The sequence below is a fragment of the Sus scrofa genome, chromosome 18 (assembly GCF_054392235.1).
Source record: "Sus scrofa isolate SSC_HxYL_T2T_F1_AM1 chromosome 18, Sscrofa_HxYL_maternal_Yorkshire_Landrace_v2.0, whole genome shotgun sequence".
In the NCBI taxonomy this organism is placed as follows: domain Eukaryota; kingdom Metazoa; phylum Chordata; class Mammalia; order Artiodactyla; family Suidae; genus Sus; species Sus scrofa.
In genome coordinates, this window is record NC_139400.1 from 45,524,375 (window position 1) to 45,542,624 (window position 18,250).

General features: G+C 38.8%; 1 protein-coding gene and 1 long non-coding RNA gene across 2 annotated transcripts in view; one reads left to right on the forward strand and one right to left on the reverse strand.

The window, feature by feature from the left end:
- Nucleotides 1-18,250, reverse strand: part of GPR141 (G protein-coupled receptor 141) — a 52,390-nt gene that overhangs the window by 13,879 nt on the left and 20,261 nt on the right. Inside the window, exon 2 of the mRNA XM_005673242.4 lies at nt 13,691-14,068. The gene's annotated coding sequence lies outside the window, so the exon portion shown is untranslated. The remainder of the gene's footprint in view (nt 1-13,690; nt 14,069-18,250) is intronic.
- LOC146395014 (uncharacterized) lies at nt 453-6,429 on the forward strand. Its single transcript, XR_014834251.1, has 2 exons — nt 453-582; nt 1,390-6,429. It is a non-coding gene; the product is annotated as an uncharacterized LOC146395014 (long non-coding RNA).

The window sequence follows — 18,250 nt, forward strand, 5'->3', positions numbered from 1 at the left end:
TTTCCAGGCCAGGGGTCTAATCGGAGATGTAGCCACCAGCTGACACCAGAGCCACAGCAACGAGGGATCCGAGCCACATCCGCAACCTACACCACAGCTCACGGCAATGCTGGATCCCTAACCCACTGAGCGAGGCCAGGGATCGAACCCACAACCTCATGGTTCCTAGTCGGATTTGCTAACCACTGAGCCATGACGGGAACTCCAATTGTATAAATTTTAAATTTAAATGTTTTCAGAACTGTCATCTTTTTTTTTTGGCCACACCCACAACATACCTAAGTCCCAGGGCCAGGGATCCAACACATGCCATAGTGATCTGAGCCCCAGCAGTGACAAGACTGGATCCTTAACCTGCTGCACCATCAGGGCACTTTTGGATACTTTCTATTTCTTTTTCTTGCTCTTTTTATTTCTTTTAAATTGCTCTTTTAATTTCTTTTTAATTTCAGATCATGCTGAATAGAAATAGCAAGAGTGCTATTGCCTTGTTCCAGATCTTAGAGGAAAAGATTTCAGTTTTTCACAATTGAATCTGATGTTAGCTATGGATTTTTCATATATGGCATTAATTGTGTTGAGGTAAGTTCTTTCAACACATAATTTTTGAGAGTTTTTTTTTTAATTATGAAAGGGTGTTGAATTTTATCAAATGCTTTTTCTATATCCATTGAGGTGCTCTTATGATTTCTATCCTTTATTCTGCTGATGAGGTGAGTCACATTGATTGGTTTATGTATATTGAACCATTCTTACAACCAGGGATAAATTTCACTTGGTCGATATGTGTGATTATTTTAATGTGCTGTTGAATTTTTCTCGTTAATATTTTGTAGGAGTTCCCGTCGTGGCTCAGTGGTTAACAAATCTGACTAGGAACCATGAGGTTGCGGGTTCTTTCCCTGGCCTTGCTCAGTCGGTTAAGGATCCGGCGTTGCTGTGAGCTGTGGTGTAGGTCACAGGCGCAGCTCAGATTTGGTGTTGCTGTGGCTCTGGTGTAGGCCAGCAGCTACAGCTCCAATTAGACCCCTAGCCTGGGAACCTCCGTATGCCACGGAGTGGCCCTAGAAAAGGCAAAAAGGGTTTTTGCATACATGTTCCTCAGGGATATTGCGTAAGACTCCCAGATGGTCTGGCTTAGATCACAGCTTCTTTATTCTGCCTTATCTTTCTGCTGAACTGTGCCGTGCACTCTCTCAATCTGCCTCCAGGGGGCACTCTCTCATATCACTTCCGAGGAACCCAGCTCCCACTCTGGGCTATGTAACACAATGAAAAAACAGGTTAAAAGTTTGTTTCCTCCTAGAGTGCGTTCCTTTTTAAAAACAAACACACTCTTTCTCTTTGCCTCCTACTACATGGCACTTTCTCTTTTTTGTTCTCATGAAGACTGCTGCATTCCGTGTGGTTATCCCCCTCTATCAAGATGACTCATCGGCTTTTGAAAACAAGCGCTAGAATGGAGCCTAGAGGAGGAAGACAATGAAGAAGTAAAGGCTTTTGAGAGTCATAGGTAGTAAGGAGAGAGTCATAGGTATTAAGGGAGATCAGATAGGGATTTGGGCCTAATTTCTTCCCAGGGCCAAAAAAATGGAAAAAAAAAATGTATGTCCAAGAAGTATTACTCTGCATATGGGATATGATTCCAGGGGTTAAAAGAAATTTTTAATTAATTGGCATAAAAATTTTATTTCTCCTCTCCTTCATTCTTTCTCAGAGAAACGCTTAAATTCTCCCATATGCATGACTTGGTTGTAGCCATGACTGTGCATATCCTATACCACACTGTCAGTCACTTCCCCACCTGTGTAGGTAGAAGGGCATTCCCACATGTTCACAGCAGCCTGATACTTGAGAAGAGATGGGCACAGGGATAGACAGCATTATTTTATCAATATTACATTGAAGAACTGTATTCTCCAAATTGAAGTTGAAACACTGAAATCTGCAGACAATTCTCATTTGAGATACGGGCAATGTCATATTTTCCTTACTGTCAAATCTCTCAGTGACAATTAAGAGCAACATCCGTTCAACCAAAGTAAATAGATTTGTTAGAACTTAGACTGCTAAATATTTCCTAATCTATTGCTTTACGTATTAGAGTTGGATACCCTAATAGAATTGGGGATATCTCAAGTTTTTGCACAAAATGAAAGTTCAGAGCTTAAAAATCTTGGAAAGAAATATCTTCATTTGCTAATTGAACACAAATAAAAATAGTAAATACTGTTCAGAAGTGCTTCCCATGCCTCACTGCGGAGTAATAGCTTGCTAAGAAGAACAGTCCCTACAATGGGAAAACCGAGAGGGTGCCTGAGAGAAGCAGTGGGAATTGTGACAGATGGGCCGGGGGGAGAAACCCCACAGGCAGGACCTGGGGACCTGGAACATTTGAGCCAGTACCCACGTGCCAGTCATGGTACACAGGATGAGCTCAGCTGGGGCTTTGACATGTGTTATATATAGAACTTGCCAAATGGGGTTCAGTAAACACTGGCAGATAAGAGTCACCAATGAAACTCGATGCTCTGTTACTTTCCCTGGATGTCTAGTTTAGATGTTATCTATATGTTTGGATTTTTTTAAAATTCAGGCTCAGGTTTTGAAATTTGCCCTTGGTTTGGGACAAAGACATTTTGAAGAGGAAAACACATGAAACTCAGAAAGCACCCAGATCGAATGTTCGAGACACACTAGTTATTATTATTATTTAAAGACTCCGCCTCACACCCATTTTTTGTAGGAAAAAAAAATGTGAACACTAGTTCAACATTTAGTTCATGGGAGGTGGGTAGTATATCTGTATTGATTGAATGAGTTTGTGAAAGAAAGAGAAATCAAGAAAAATGAGGGAAGGGAAAGACAGAGAAGGAAAAGGAAAAAAGAAAAGAATAAAGGGAAGGATGAGGAGGAGAAGAGGGAAGAAGAGGAAGGCAGGTTCTGAGGATCCCAGCTAGCCATGCTGTCATCACTTGCAGGCCTTGAGCTGACTAGTATTTCCTGGCATCAAAGTCTTTATACCTGAAAACCATATAAATGTATTTATTTACCCAGTTAATTGTCTACTATAATATGAACTGTTTGCAAAAGAGTGCAGCTGCTCTCATAAAACCCAAAAGAAAGTAAAGGATATAGTTTCTTTTTCCATGGAGATGATCCATTTTGTATACAAAGAGCCAGGGAGTTTTTTTAAAACAATACTTGCAGCATTTATTTGCTGATATTATTTAGGTATGGCATCCCTATATCTTCATTGTGTTTCCTCTTCCCCAAATACGCCACCCTATTCATTTACTCCTGCACATTCCTGAGCTGGAAACTCAAATTTCTTTTCCTTTGCCAGCCTCCCTGGTCCCCTTATACATTCTTAGCTGCATCCTCAAAATGCTTTACCTAAGTGTTGCATTTCTTCTTTCTTTGCTTTATTAATTTCCATTTAAATTATTTATTTTAGTCATTTCTGTACCTGTTTTTAATACTGAATTTCTTTTAGAACTAAATCGATTTTTTTTGAGGGGGTGTAGTAGGCATGAGTTGTTAACTGAATGGGTGAAATAATGGTGAAAAATTACCTTGCCCTTGTCAACGGTATCTCTGAAAGGGCCACATTTGAGTCTAATCCAGTAAGTGATGTCAGGACCTGGGATAAACTGTGGGCCCAGAGGACACTCTCCTAAGGGAGCAGGGCTGCTGCCGCCTTAGCTTTCTGGGAACCACCTTGCCTTGGGCAGTGATCTCTTATCTCTGTGATTGACTCCTGAAGAACAGCAAGAAGCCTGGCCTCAAACTCCAGTTTTCCTTTGCCCTCTCTCGTCCTCCTGCTTAAAGCCTTCTTTGGTTCCTTTTAGTGAAAAGAATGAAGTCTGATAACTACCATGCAGTCTAAACCCAACTTATATTTCAAAGCATCATTTTTGTCATGACCCCTCTTTCCCCACCCTGCCCTCAGCTTATGCCCCAGATTTGCATATCTTCTTGTCATTCCTGGGAAGTTCTTTTTCGTACTACACATCATTTCTTCTCTCTATAGATCCCAAGGTACAGCTAGACACAGAAAAATGAAATCCAAATTATACCATAAATGATTTTGTTTTCCTTAAAAACTCCCCCTGGCCTCCCATTGCCTCATACATCAGAGCCTTCTCTCAGCATAACATACTAAATATGTCTGACTGGCTTTTATAATTCAACGTCTGTCATTGGAGCTCCAGGATGCTCCCCCACCCCCCCATCCTGCTTGAACTGTTTCTTCCTTGTTCTTCTCTGATCTCTGACCTCATCCTACACACAGGATTGCTCCTCGGCTTTGCCCAAGGCTTGACAGGGGCTTTTTCCTTGAGTCTTATAAGTTCCCTTCCCAATACTCTGCCTACAGCCCTACCCATTGCCCACGGCCTGAGGACTACCTCAATAGTAGAAGTAAGACATGGAATTAGCTCCTGTGGCTGTTTTATAAGAAATCTATGCTAGAACCAACATCAGAGCCCAGCCTACAAAGTAAGAGTCCTGAAAAAAATTGTAGTCTTACAAAAAAAAAAATGGCATTAAGCAATCCACATCCTCATGAGTGTGTAGACTTCAGGCCCCAGGACCCCTCCTTTTTCTAGAGGAGTATCTATAATCTACTTTGGGATCTCTCACTTCATTTAATAAACAAATCATATCATTTTAAGTATTTTTCATGTCATAGGTAGTAAATATTCTGAGATGAATAAAACATATCCTTCCCTACATTTCAATCTCCTTTTATCTGTCAGGGGAGAGACAAGTACATAGATTATTTACAACAACACCTCCAGGTACATTGAAAATGCCACAAGAATTCAGAAAGGGGAGTCATTCAATTTAATCTAGTGGGGAGTGAAAGCATCACAATATCATAGCGATAGAGTTATACTTGGGCACAGATATGTAACAGGTGCTGTATCTTGGAAGATGCATTGAAGTTCCAGATGCAGAGAGGAAGAGTTAGAGAACCCCAGGTAAAGACAAGAGTCTGAGAAAAGGCATGGATTACCAGTAGTTAGACATACCAGGAACATGAGGTAAATGAGTAGAAAAGAGATGAATATGTGTAAATGAACCTTGACAAATATACAACATGTTGCCATGCTGAAGAGTTCCCATTTTATTCTGAAAATTATTAGAAATGCAAAAATTTAAATATCAAATGACATTTTAGTGTTTCAATTATAAAAGCTTAGCTTTGGCAGCAGAATGGAGAAAGGATTGGAGGAGGGCAGGACAAAAAGAGTGATATTAACAGGCTACTATGCTGATCAAGGTTAAATATTACAAGGATTGGTGCAAGCTGATACCACCTGGGAGAAGTCACCTCTAAACTACACAAAAATGGAAGAGTGTGGGGTTGGAGAAGACATTGTGTGCTTCAGGTACATCAGTTAGCAAGTGATGACGTCTACAGAGCAAACCAACAGGTAAAAGATGGGAATAATCACTGAGCATTTAAAGAAAGCAAATGCTACATTAAAAAGATGTCAAACTCCTCAGGCAATCGAAACAGACTATCTAGTTTGCTAAAAGGACAAAGAGGGTAAAGTAACTTTAAATGCAATTAATACCCTCAAAGAGAATAAATTATATGAAATAAATTCAACTACAGTTGTTATTGAATAGAAATGCACCAAACTAACAAATTAGTGAGCTTGTAAGAATGTTCAGAAAGATTTTCATGAGTGGAACAAGAACAAAATACATCAAGAGAAAATATTGAAAAGAAATGCTACCAAACACCCAGGGCAAATCAAGAAGTTCCAACATCATCTGGAGAGAGCAAAAAGGAATGGAATACTCAAATAATCAAAGACCATTTCCTACACATAAAAAGGTGACACCTTTATGTTAAAGGATCACACCCGCAGCTGAGCTGAGTTAATAGAAAAGACTAACATTTGGGCACATCGGAGTGGAATTTCAAATCACAAAGAACAAACTTGCATATGCACTGGATGTCATCGCCAATAAACATCTCCAGTGTGGTACATCCAAAGCTGAATTCCTGCACCTTTCTTCCCCGCCTCCCAGACATGGATGTCAACATGTTACTTTCCAAGTCCTTCCAGTCTCAGGGAATAGTAACTCTGCTTTCTAGTTGCTTGAGTGAAAAACCTTAGAGTCATACTTGATTCATCTTTATCTCCCCAAGTTAACCTCTACTCCTTAAGCAATTTCTACCCTCTCTTCTTCAACATAATCAACATAGGATCCCTGGACCAGATTTCCTTCTATAAAGGACATTCCTGAGATGACAGACAACATCTGAACAGAGTCTATGGATTAAGTAACAGAATTGCATCAGTGTTATTCTCCTGACTTTGATCATTGTATGTGGTTATATAAAGAGAATGTACTGTTCTTAGGAAATATATACTGCATGTCATAGAAATAAAAGCATCATGTTTTCAACTTGTTCCCAGATGGATCAAAAATTATAATGTGTTGATATAAAAAGTGAAATGCAAATGTGGTAAATATTACAACTGGGGAATCTGAGTTAAGGATATATCGGGGTCTTTAAACCATTCATATACTATTTTTATAAGCATACTTTATACTATTCATATAATATTTTCATAAGTATAAAATTTTTCTAAGTTAAAAATTACAAAGAAATAAATTCAATCTAAAGTGTGGCTTCTCTTCACCACATATATTATTACTACTCTTCTTCAAACCACACCATGTTTCTCTGGGAATGTTATGGTAAATTCATTAATTCTCCCTTCTTTTATTCTTGCCTCCTCTATAGTGTATTCCCAGTCTGCAACCAGAGTGACCTTTCAAAATATAAGTCAGAAGATGTCATTCCTCATATCACAACCCTCTAATGGTTTCTCATTTTACTCAGAGTCAAGCCAGAATGTGGAAAATGGTCTAATATGTCCTACAGAATTTAAGCCCTCCCCCCCATACACTCTTGCCTTGATCTTATCTCCTATAACTTTTCCTTTTATTGGTATATTCCAACTAAACATAATAACTCCTTGTTTTCCCTCTAACATCCCTAACATGTTCACACCTCAGGGCCTTTGCACATGAAGTTTCCTCTTCAAGAGTGTTCTTCCCCCAGATGTCTGTACAACTTGCACCTTCACCTTCTTCACATCTATGACCAAAGGTACTTCATTAATTCCTTTTCTTCATACTTAAAATGTCAGCACTTGACCGCTTCCACCTAGAACATCTCATCCTCTTTTTCTACTTTATTTTTCTCCGCAGCATTTATCACTGACATACCATATGTTTGAGTTGTTTGTTTGCTTGTCTTTTTGCTCCTTCCAATATAATTCAAACTCCTTGAGGACAAAAAAATTCTCTTCTGTTCACTCTTTTAATTCCAGCATTGGGAATACTGCTCTGTACATAATACCTTCTTAATAAATAATTGTTGAATAAATGAAACCAACCATACTGAAAGTTCTCGTAGAGGGAAAAGAAAAGATACTGTATAAAAGAATTTAAAACAAATGAGCATCTGAACTTTGACGTATCAAAATGCTGGAGAAAAAATCTGAATTGTTTTGAAAGGTGATCATGAATTTAGAATTTTGCTTTCAACCAAACTGCCATTTGAAATGCAGAGAAAAGGAAAGGTATATTCTGATACATGAGCACTCAGAAAGTCTACCTCTCTTAGAAATTCCCTGAATCATTTATGTATATTCTAGTAAAACAAAGTAAGATGTATAGTATACCAAAATAAAGCAGCGAGGGAGTGACATCAGCATCACAGTGATGTGAGAAACTCTCTTTGTTTCTCCCCTTCAATCTACAACCAGAAAGACATCCACAGCTCAACACAGGCACCTCTGCCTAACACACCAGGGTGCTGGGAAATTCCACTTATCTGTACATCTAAAAATGGGTGTGTTTGAACAAATAGGGAAGTTAGGACCAGAGAAACAGTAGAGATGATGCTTGCAATCTCAGATTACCACCCACAGAAGCCACCCCAGAGCCCCAGAGAACCCAGCAGCAGCAGCAGAGGAGAAGGTGCAAACAACTCTGGCCTCCAGCCACAGTGTGACCACAGCCAAAGATAAAGGGGCAGCAGGGATAGCAGGCTGTCCCTCCAGCCTCAGAGGCTCCCACAACCCCAGGCCCTTTGCCCTTTGCCTGCAGCAGCAGAGCCTGTGAACCTTACAACACCAAACATGGCAGAGGTGCCTGCACTACCCCAGCTCCCCACCACCTTACCCTGTTGTAGGGGAGCCTGCAACTCGAGAGATCCTGAGCTTGATGAAAGAGCCCATTTCCTGGTGCCCCCAGCAGTGATCCCAGTGACACTGGAAGCATTGAGGCACCAGTGATCCTGGAGGCACAGCAGTGATAATGAGGGCCCTGGGCAACACCTCGGATAGAGGAAGTGAAGGATGCAAAGTGCCAATTTTCAAATACAATCAGAGGCACCTAAGGTAAGAAAAATCAAAATTTCATGTGATAGCGCTACCTATTGGAAAACAGAAGAAATGCCTCTAATTTCTAACATTGAATTCTTAGAGATAAGTGAAAAAACAAAACTAAACCAACTTTATCTAAGGAAGAGAGGTGTTCTGTACTTAGAATGCATCAGCACACGAACAACTCATCAAACACCATGAGGAACCACAGTAACACAGTATTGCAAAAAGAAAACGACAATTCTCTAGAGACCAAACTTAAAATCATAGAATATTATGACCTGATAGACAATTAAAAAAAAACTATCAAGAAACTCAATGAGATAAGAGAAAAATCAGAAAGGCAGTTAAATGAGCTCAAAAATAAAATTAGGAGTTCCCGTCGTGGCGCAGTGGTTAACGAATCCGACTAGGAACCATGAGGTTGCGGGTTCAGTCCCTGGCCTTGCTCAGTGGGTTAAGGATCCGGCGTTGCCGTGAGCTGTGGTGTAGGTTGCAGACGGGGCTCGGATCCTGCATTGCTGTGGCTCTGACGTAGGCCGGTGGCTACAGCTCCGATTAGACCCCTAGCCTGGGAACCTCCATATGCCACGGAAGCGGCCGAAAGAAATAGCAAAAAGACAAAATAAAATAAAATAAAATTAATAAGCATAAAGTATACTTTACCAAAGAGATTGAAACTCTAATAAATAACCAAACAAATTCTGGAGCTAAAGACCTCAATAAACAAGATGAAGAATGCATTAGAAAGCACTGGAAATAGAGTAGACCATAGGGAAGAGGAAATTAGCAAGCTCAAAGATAGAAATCTGGAAAGGACATAAATGAGGAAAGAAAATCAAGTCTCAACGAAGAAATTCTATGAGAACTATCTGACTCTTTTAGGAAGGGCAACATTAGGATAACGGATATCCTAGAAGAAGAAAGAGAGAAAGGAGGAGATAAAGAATTCTAAAGAAAGAATTTTAAAGACAGCCAGGGGAAAAAAGGATTGTAACCTACAAGAAATCCCAGTTAAAGAATTAGCAGATTTCTCAGCAGAAGCTATAGGCCTGGAGAGAGTAGAATAATATTCTCAAAATACTGAAAGATAAAAACTATCATCCAAGAGTACTCTATTCAGCAAAGTTATCATTCAGATACAAAGGAGAAATAAAGACTTTTCCATTGAAACAATAGCTGAGGGAATTCATCAACATTAGACCCACTTTATAAAAAAATGTTGAAAGGAACCTTTCTACCAGAAACAAAAGGCAAAAGTACACAAAATCATGAGTAGTGTGATAAGTAGATGGACAGATCAGAAAATTGCAACTCAGTATCAGAATAAGTTTTTAAACACTTTATTAAAGTATAAAGATTCAAGGAAAAAAGCAGACAAAACAACTATACTTCAATTTGTAACAAAGTTAATATAAAAAGGGACAATTGGAGACAAAACACAAAAGGGGAAGAGGAAAGGATGGAACTCACATAGGTATATGGAGATAAGATACTATCAGGAGAAATGGAGTTTTTTTTTTTTAATTTATGAGACATTTTATACAAACACCATGGTAACCACAAAGCTTAAATCTAGAGCAGAGGCATAAAACAGAAAAAAAAAAAAGAGGAAACTGAGGAAAACATGAAAACCGCCAAACCAAAATGGCAGATAGAAACACAAGGAAAAAGAAACAATGGAGATGTAGAGCCACCAGAAAGCAAAAGATAAAATGGAAGTACTAAGTCCTCATCTAGTAATAATCACCCTAAATATAAAATGGATTGAATTCAATGATCAAAAGACACGAGATGACTGGGTGAATTAAAAAATAAGACCCAACCATATGCTGCCTCCAGGAGACTCACCTCAGCTCTAACGACAAACATAGGCTTAAAGTAAAGGAATGGCAGATAACATTCTGAGGACATGACATCCAAAAGAAAGTGGATGTATCCATACTCAGATCAGACAAAATAGTCTTTAAGCCAAAAAAGTAACAGTTGAAAAAAATGGACCATACACAATGATAAAGTAATTCATCAAGAAGACACAATAGTATTAAAATATATGCGCCTGAGAAGCACCACATAAAGACTTCAATGTATTATTAATAGACTTAAAGGGAGAAATTGACAGCAAAACAAAAGCAGTAGGGGATTTTAACATTCCACTTACATCAATGGATAGATCGTTCAGACAGAAAGCCAACAGGGAAAGAGTGGCCTTAAACATTAAACCAGACGAATTTGATAGATGTGTATAGAGCATCCCATCCAATGCAGCAGAATACACTTCTCGGGAGTTCCCGTCGTGGCGTGGCGCAGTGGTTAACGAACCTGACTAGGAACATGAGGTTGTGGGTTCTATCCCTGGCCTTGCTCAGTGGGTTAAGGATCCGGCGTTGCTGTGAGCTGTGGTGTAGGTTGCAGACGCAGCTCGGATCCCGCGTTGCTGTGGCTCTGGCGTAGGCTGGTGGCTACAGCTCCGATTTGACCCCTAGCCTGGGAACCTCCATATGCCGCGAGAGCAGCCCAAGAAAATGGCAAAAAGACAAAAAAAGAAAAGAATACACTTCTCAAGTGCACAGGGAAGTTTCTCAAGGATAAATCATATGTTGAGACACAAGTCTCAATTTTTTCTAAAAAAAATTAAGAGCTGATTCTTTGAAAAGATAGACAAAATTAACAATACTTCAGACAGATCTTTAGCTAGGAAAGAAGAGAACAGACACTGATAATTAAAATCAGAAATGAAAGAGGAGAAATATCAAATACCATAGAAACACAAAGAATTTATAAGAAAATATTATGGATAGCTATACACCAACAAATTGGACAACTAAAAAGAAGTGAACACATTCTTAGGATCATACAACTTTGTAAGACTGAATCATGACAAAAATGAAAGATCCAAATAAACTAATCACAAATAAAGAGATTGAATCAATAATCAAAAACCTCCCAAAAGACAAAATCCAAGATCAGATGGCTCCACAGATAAATTCTACCAAAGATTTAAAGAAGATGTAATACCTATCCTTCTCAAACTCTTCCAAAAAATTGAAAAGGAGGGAATGCTTCCTAATTTATTTTAGGAGACCCCCTGATAGCAAAACCAGACAAAGGCAACCCTGATTAAAAAAAAAAAAAAGTTACAGGCTAATATTTCTGATGAACATAGATGCAAACATCCTCAACAGAATATTAGCAAACTGAATGCAACAAGATATTAAAAGGATCATATACAATGATCAAGTGGGATTTATCCCAGGGATGCAAGAATGTTTCAACATCCAAAAATCAATGTGATATATCATGCTAAAAACCATATAATCATCTCACTAGATGCAAAAAAGTATTTGACAAGATTCAACTATAATAGAAAAAAAGAAAAAATTCCATTTCAACCAACAACTGCATTTGGCGTTTGAGCTGTCATTTCTGCAATCATTTGAGGAGTTAAATGGTGTTCCTGACTTGATAACTTCTGGTTACCCATAAGGGAAGTGAAAGTTGAGGTCACACCCCCATGAGGTTGAAATTCAGAGGCTTCGTGTTGGAGCAGAGTGAGAGCCCGCTACCCAGCAGGCCACCTCAGCACACTATTTTATCACCTGCTTTCTTCAAAATAAGAAGCAGTGTATGAGTTCTTTTCATTCCCAGAAGGAGCTTTGTTCAGATCTGTAGGTCTGTAGGTATTAAAGTGTGCTGTGAATTCTGACCCTAGTGTGTATCCCTTACTCCTTATTGGAAATCCTGCTTCAGAGAAATACCTTGTTGCCCAAGGACCATTCTTTGTTCTCAGGAAATGTTAAATCTTTGGGAGTTTGTTCCTGGAATGCCCCCAATGCCCAAGGCTGCAGTGGTCTTTCTCACCACCCTCATCACAGAATCTGGCCTATCTCATCCACCCAACACCCAAAGACAGAAAAGCAAACTGTCAGGCAACCAGTAAGGGAGGAGGGCTTCCAATAGATGAAACTTGGTTGTCAGCCATGCTGGTAACTTCCTCGCCTCTAAGCTCCCATTATAGCCTGATGAAGAATTAAAACAATAAAGTAAGGATAGGATGTCACTAAAGAAGGCTGTTTTTCACATTTTCATTTCATGTGATTCACGGTAAGTATATTTCACTAAGAGTATCACAAATAGGCTTTCTTTCTATCAGGACCACTATGACTATTTGTTGAGCTTGACTATCAACTTGTACAGCTTTGGCTCCATGATCTTTTTTCCTTCATAACTACTAGGATTTTATTTCCTTTTGTTTTCTCAGTGTTTCTGTTTTTTATTTTATTATAAAAAGAAGCAACTAAATTAAAGAAACTAAAGAAAAAATTAGAAGATGAACAAGTTTTTTTGTACTCTTTTGAATATTTTAGTAAATTTTATTCTAGTATCTTTCTGTATATCTGTGTTAGTGAGATAGATATAATCACATTGTACCTCAATTTACAAGGCCTATTTTTCGGTAGTAACATTTTGTAATACTTAGCTTTGAAGCTTCTGTGCTTTTAAATGACTACATAATATCCCATCAAGGTCTCACTGTAATGTAACCAAATTTTCAGCAATGGGATGTTTTTTACTTGCTGATATTATAAGTAACTCTATGATAAACATCTTTGTGAATTAACCATTTTATATATTTTGGATTGTATTCAGAAACTGATATCCAAGAAAAAAGTGGTTGCATAACATGAAAATATTTAGGACCTTGATTTGTATGTAAAATTGCTTTACATTGACAAATACAAAATATTCACTTAAAGTAAAAGGTTTGTTCCTGCTCTCTAATTTAAGCTGTTTCTATTAAGCAGGTTTTTAAAAATACTTTGTCTAAATTAGGCAAATCATCCAGCAATCTTTATATATGTTCTTATGGGCAGAATTCTGAAATGGGCAAAATAAGGAGTTTGGGATAAAATACTTACCTCAAGTAATGCATTGCCCCTTGAAACCATACTCTCAGCCCTCACTCAGCAAGCTAAGCCAAAAATGAGAGAAAACTAGTGAAGTTCTATAGGTATTCTCCTATTCAAATCCTGACTTTGCTTCATATCTAAATAAAGCTCTGGAGAAATAATTGAACTTTGTCTTGGATCTCAATGTAATCTGCCAACAGGTCAAGATGCCACAGCCAATAGAACACCTGAGGAGAACTGGGAATGGGAGATGACTTTAGAGAATGTTAACTTTCTTGATTAAAGGAAAGAGGCTTTTCACTTGAGAACTAACCAAGGCACCATACCTCCAAAGTGAATGTGAAATATTTTACTCACAGCAGTAAGACTTCCACAAGTCAAAGCTATTGAGAAATTAGCCAGGCGCCCCCTCCTCCAATCTTCAGTCCCAGGTGCCTCTGGATTTATGCTTTCTCATCAGCAATGGGCAAAATGTCTCTTCCAGCACAACTTGTCGACAGTTATAGCTGTGATGTCCTCAGTTCTTTCTCAGTTCCTGATAATATGATGGAAATGTGACATACACTGCTTATAATTCTCCCAAGAAGTTTAGAATCTGGGCACTTTTATCCTTAATATCTGATGGAGAAATTGAGGCTCAGCAACTTTCTCAGTTCCACTCAGCTAACAAGCGGCAGCACTGAAACTCAAATGCTGAGTGCCAGTTCACAGGGCAGCAGTACTGAAATCTTCCTCCTGTGGAAAAAAAAAAAAAAAAAAAGTGGCCATTCCATACTGCTCCATCTCTAATCTCCTCTGAGGTGAGGAGTCACCTAGGTAATTGGTCCTTCTTTCTCCACTGCACTTGTTTATACCTCTACGACCAGTTTATTTAAAGGCAGTTAATGTGACTGCTATAGAAAGTTATTAAAATAGGCTCACTCGTATTCTCTAACACCAATAAATATTTGAGAAGTAGTTTGTCAGGTTGCAATATAATAGAAAAACAAAATTCATTAAAGTTTAATTTCCCAAAATTCGATTTGTCCTGGCTATAGAGTCCTGAACCCTTTTCTTAATTCCTTCTTACTTCTTGAACTTTAAGTCCACAAAGTGGAAATCACGCTGAGAGACTGTTACAGTGGGCCCTGACCAGCTGCTCAACCCCAGATGGACTTAGCCCAGGAAAGCTGTGTCTGGCTATTAATGGGCATGAGGGACTGTTGTCTCTAAGTGTCCAATGCCCTGTGCCCAGGGATCCCAGATGAGCAGCTGGAACACAGTCTTCTAGGAGTGCCAGGCTGGGGTCACACCATGCCTTTCCTCTGATTGCTTTTCACCTGGTTCCTGGTTTTGCCTTCCAGTCCCCTCTGGGTCTTGAGTTTCCCTGAATGCCCCAAAGATCTTCTCATTCTGATGCTTCTGTCTTGTACTTCATGGCCTTACATTAATTTAGATGTGTCTCTATGATCATTCACCCTTGCAGGACCAGCCAGCCCCGCAAATTTTGATTCCAACCTGGCTCTAAAGTTTTTTAGGGCCTCCTCCCTCTGTTAAGCATTCTGACCCCTGTTTCTAGGGACTGTTCCTGCTTCCCTTCACATCGTTGCCTTACTTCTAATAGTATCTCTGGAAGAATTCAAGTTTTGCCTTATGCTCCTATTCCCTTATCTATTTCCTTAAAAGCTTATCCCCCATCCCACCCCAGAGAGCCTAAGGTAATTCCTTGCAGAAATTGTAGAGTAGAGGAGGTGCCACTTATTTCCTCAGTTTCCTGTCTAATTCACAGCTCCCTCCAGCAACTCTTTATTTTTGATTTTGCTAACCAGCTGCCTCTGAACTGCATATTCTAACCACAGCCAAGGTGAATTCTAAGATGAGACAAAAATGACTCAGGACTCTCAGATATGTGTGTCAAAGTGTAAGTTTCAATATTTTTGAAGAGAGGAACTAGGTTTCTAGGAGCATTTTGGTCCTTTCGACAGGAAAAAGAGGACCAGTATTTCCATGATTAAACACAGGCTGAGGTCCACGTACGAAGTTAAAATGAATAGAAGGAGTTATTAACCATTTATGCTGGATGAAGGAAGAGGTACCAGTTATTCAAACATGAGTTGGAAAACTTCTTGGCAGATTGTTGTACAGAAAATTCATCATTGAATCTGATGGTCAGATAAGATGAACAATCCTGAGGTTCTATAATTTAACAAAGACCTGGCTTCTGCAGTCCTGCCTTACTCCATCTTTTAGCTCACCCAGACTTCTGCCCTAGGCTCAGACCACAAAACTACCTTGTGATGGTCTAGTGACCAAACACAAAGACATTTATTTCTGAGCTTCTGGTTCACCCTTCAGACTCCGAAAACTGCCGTATACCAATATCAGTAGCTTCTCTGGATTCTGGCCACAAAATTATCCTCAGCCCTGAAGGGCATTAAGATAGAACACTCAAAAAGGACTTGGACCTTCAAGTTCCAAGACTGGCCAAGAAGGAAAGGCGTATGGCCTTGCTCCCTTTTGATAATATCCAACATGGAAAATTGAGGTTGTTTGCCTGGAGAACCTTCCACATGTCTTGCTGGGCTTCTTATTAGAGCTGGGCCCAAAAAGTGCTCACAACACCCTTGGTCCTGTAGGAATCCATTTCCAGTCCATAAGGGAAAACAAAGAGTTTGAGCTGAAAACCTAGCTGAAAGTTCAACAACATTATGTCCTCTTTTATGACAAATGAGGTAGAAGTAATAAAGTTGAAACTTCATTCAGAAATAGAACTTAAGAAGAGAATTATGTAAACTGAAAGGAAAACATGCTTTGCAGTGCAGGGATACCTAAGCAAGAGAACAAACTCTGTAAAGAATACAGAAGTTACCACTTTCAGCCAACAAAAAATGATACTTTTTGATCACACGCTAACTTTTTTGACCATCCTTATTGAAAAAAACAGATCCCAAATAAAACGGTGAAATAGGGTAATTTTTGTACTTTAGGGTGCTACATTTTCTATGAAAGCCCTGGATATTACTTCTAACCTCTGTCCATCCTATTCCCTAACAAAACTTATTTTTTTCCTGTGTCCCAATTTTTCTCAGCAACATATTACACATGACTGAAAAAAAAAGTTTTGAACTAGTCCTATATGTTCTAAGTCATTTTTCACTTCCTTCAAGAATTTTCCATTATTCCTCTCCAAAGGAATTCCAAAGAAGAGGAATCTTTCCCAGTAGTTAGTTGTACCACTTTTATTTCACATCATTTCAAAGTTTTATTATACTTATTAATTTAGTTCCTCCCTCTCTGTAATAAAATATAGACAACCAGTTCAGGAACTATGTCTAATTCTTTTCATCCCCCCACCGCCCCCCAGTTCTTAGTAAGACTGCTGTCTACATGGCTCATTGAAAGAATGAATAATCTGTGGACAGTTGTGTTTGCCTGTCTCCTCAGACTCTGTTTATACCTTCCTCAAAGCCCATCATTTCCATTTCAGTATCTCTGTTATTCTGGAGAACTTGACTCCATGTCTCAACTTCAATGACGGAATTCTAAACTTGGCCTATGGTACACTGAGCAGTACATTTTACCCCCCATCTTCTGCCTAATCATATTTATTGATCTAAGATGGACATATGACCTCAGATAGTCCAATAAGAAAGAATTTCAGGACTCTTTCTGGGAATGCTGAGCAAAGGCAGATTCTCTTGTTTTACAAAGTGGAGTGAGTATGTTTGAGACTTAGAAGTGCTGCAGTCATTTCACTGCCATAGCAGAAGACATATATTAGGCTCATGATGCTGATTAAGTGGTAGCTTGGGAATAGACATTTAGGTATCTGGTATATGAAATATGTTCTAGGGAGATCCCCTTGTGGTTCAGTGGGTTAAGGACCTGACTAGTATCCATGAGGAGGATGCTGGTTAGATCCCTGGCCTCACTCATTAGGTTAAGGTTCCAGCATTGCTGTGAGCTGTGGTGTAGGTCGCAGACGTGGCTTGGATCTGGTGTTGCTGTGGCTGTGGCGTAGGCTGGCAGCTGCAGCTCCGATTTGACCCCTAGCCTGGGAACCTCCATATGCCGCGGGTGCGGCCATAAAAAGCAAAAGAAAAAAAAGAAAAGGAAAGAAAAGAATATCCTAATAGGGAAAAAAACAGGAAACAAAACCTCTTTTCAAAATTTTAATCATTAAAATCTGATAATTTAAAAAGTTAAATTAGAGTTTTATCAAGTTTGCATTCATAAAAATGTTATTTCCTCATCTGTAATGTGGGACCAATAATGAGATTATTCTGTAAAGTACTCAGCATGGGGCTGGACACTCAGCAGCCACTCCTTAAATCTCAATAGTTTCTCCATCTTTCTTTCCACATCTAAAGGTCTTTTTTTAAAAAACAGAAACAAAAATAAAAATACCCTGAAATATATCAGCAACCCCAAATTCTTATAATAGCATGTTCTGAAGAATTCAAAATAAAGATAGATAATACTCAGGAATGAAACTTCATCTTCCAGTTTTCACAAGGGTACAACTAACCCAAACTAAGACTCAATGATTTTTTTTTTTTTTGAGACTCCTAGTGCTTGAGACACATGTTCATGGGAAGCCATTGCAAAGAACATAATAGTTTACATCCTGTTTCCACACACCATACTAACAAACCATGGTGTAACAGGGCTTGCTCCATAAATGGCAGGTTAAAACATAAAGAAAAATAAACTCTTGATTTCTTGGGCTAGACCTTTACAATAAACAGTAGTCATCGGAAAATAAGGGTAATATAAAGGAAAAAAACTTCAATTTTGTTTCATTCAAGGTTATTTGGATGAATTCAAACTTGCTTCTTTTTTGATCTTTAACTTGAATTGCCTAAGAAGCTGTGTAACTAACAATTAGTTACCAAGAGTTCCAAGTTATTAAAAAAATTCTGTTATAAATGTAACACT